Raw genomic sequence first — 2,534 nt, forward strand, 5'->3', positions numbered from 1 at the left:
GGTCTTGCTGAATGCAAACATCNCCACATTGCCACCATGACCCGTATTCTCCTAACCACTTCTCACATGCCTCTCAATCTTTGGGTCGAAGCTGCTCTAACCTCCGTTCATCTTATTAATCTCCTTCCTACTCCCGTCTTAAACTAGTCTACCCCTTACACTGTTCTCTTTTCTAAACCTCCCACCTATTCTCATCTCNGCGTCTTTGGGTGTTCTTGTTTTCCTTTTCTTGGTCCTTATGTTAATCACAAGTTACTGAGTCGTTCCTTGGAATGTGTTTTTATTGGCTATAGCCTCCATCACAAGGGTTATCGTTGCTTCACCCATCCACATGGCCGTGTCTACACATCTAGGCATGTTATTGTTAATGAATATTGTTTTCCTTTTATTCAGTTACAGGTGCCTTCCTCATCCCCTTATGTGGTGCTAGACCTTTCTCCACTTCCTGCTGTACCACTGCTCCTACTGCCCGTGGCCCACTTGCCCATTGATCCCATGTAGCCTCTTTCCCCATCAGGACCACTTTTTGAACCGGTTTCTCTAGGCCCAACTTGCCAACCCACCCCTGTGGGCCCTAATTCCTCTACAGCCCAGTCAGCCCTTGCTGACCCTGCCTCCTAGTCAGCCCATGTTAATGCCCCCGCATCCCAAACCTTCCTTCCTAACTCCATCACCCAGGCGGACCATGTGTCTACATCAACCCCCATGGGTCCTTTTCCTCTCGCAGATCCATCAGGCAGTTTTATTGTTGAATTGCCCGCTTCCCATGCTGCAATTGAGCCTATGCCTCCTATCACAGCCGACCAGCCCGTACCTCACCCGATGGTTACCCGATCCAGCACTGGCACACTCCATCCCAAAATTCGCACCGATGGGACAGTTAAGTATCCCCTTGCTCGTGCTCTTTTGGCAGCTATCACTGATCAGGAACCGACTTGTTTTTCTCAAGCTCAGAAACATGTTGAATGGCGTGCTGCCATGACAGAAGAAATTAATGCCCTTCTGAAGAATAATACTTGGACTCTTGTTCCCTCTACCCCATCTCAAAATATGGTCGGCTGCAAATGGGTCTTTCGGATCAAACGTACTTCTGATGGTCGTCTTGAGCGCTACAAAGCCCGTCTTGTTGCTAAGGGTTTTCATCAATAACCCGGTATCGACTACGCTGAAACCTTCAGCCCTGCTGTCAAACCTGCTACCATCCGCACAGTTCTTACTATTGCCATCTCTCGGGGATGGTCCCTCCGCCAACTAGACATCAAAAATGCTTTCCTCCATGGCCTTCTCAAANAAGATGTCTACATGGCTCAACCACCGGGTTTTGTTGGCCCTACCCGACCCAATCATGTNTGTAAGCTTCACAAGGCCTTATATGGCCTCAAGCAGGCACCCCGTGCATGGTTCCATCGCATTNGCTCGTTTCTTCTTTCCTTCGGCTTCCAACACAGCCAATCTGACTCTTCTCTTTTTATTTTTCGGCATGCCTCTTATGTCATATTTTTATTGTTATATGTTGATGACATCATGGTCACAGGGAATGATTCTAGGTTNCTTCACCAATTCATCACCGCATTGGGCCTTGCNTTTGATATTAAGGATCTTGGTCTGCTTCATTTCTTTCTGGGCCTCCAAGTTACAACCAAATCTGGTGGTCTTCATATCTCACAACTGAAATATGCCCACGACCTACTACAGCGTCATGACATTCTCCACTGCAAACCTACCAACACTCCATTGGCCGCCAAAGTCCCTTTGTCTGCTTCCGACGGTGTGCCCCTGGAGTCTCCTTCTGCCTACCTTGAGATTATTGGCAGTCTTCAATACTTGACATTAACTCGCCCGAACTTATCCTTCGCGGTCCACTCCGTTGCTCAGTTCATGGCTGCCCCTCGCACCTCTCACCTTGTCGCTGCCAAACGGATCTTAAGGTATGTCAAAGGAACGCTCGACTTTGGTCTCTCTCTTAGCCTGCAACCGTCCACTGCCCGCCTCAGTGCCTACTCCGATGCAGATTGGGTGGGCTGCCCCGATTCGCGTCACTCTACTAGTGGCTACCTCATCTATTTGGGCTCTAATTTAATCTCTTGGTGTTCCAAAAAGCAACCCACTGTTGTCCGTTCAAGTGCGNAATCCGAATATCGCTCCTTTGCGCACTCATGTGCTGAGACTACCTAGCTCTCCTATATGCTCTCCGAGCTTGGTGTTTCTCTTCACTTTCCTATTCTCCTTCATTGTGACAACCTGAGTACGACATNCATGGCCGCAAACCCGGTCTTTCATGCTAGGACGTGTCATATCGAGCTTGACTATCATTTTGTTCATGAAAAAGTCGCTCTTGGAAGTCACCAANTTCGTTATATTCCTTCAATTGATCAGCCAGCTAATCTTCTTACGAAGGCCCTACACAAGACACGCCATGCTCTTTTACGATCCAAACTTGTCTAACCAGGGCTGTCCAGTTTGCNGGGGGGTGTCAATCCTACGATCACAACCAATATTTCCTTCACTAATGAATCCCTAAATGATTTGCTACG

This window comes from Prunus dulcis, unplaced genomic scaffold (assembly GCF_902201215.1).
Source record: "Prunus dulcis unplaced genomic scaffold, ALMONDv2, whole genome shotgun sequence".
NCBI classification, from domain to species: Eukaryota; Viridiplantae; Streptophyta; class Magnoliopsida; order Rosales; family Rosaceae; genus Prunus; species Prunus dulcis.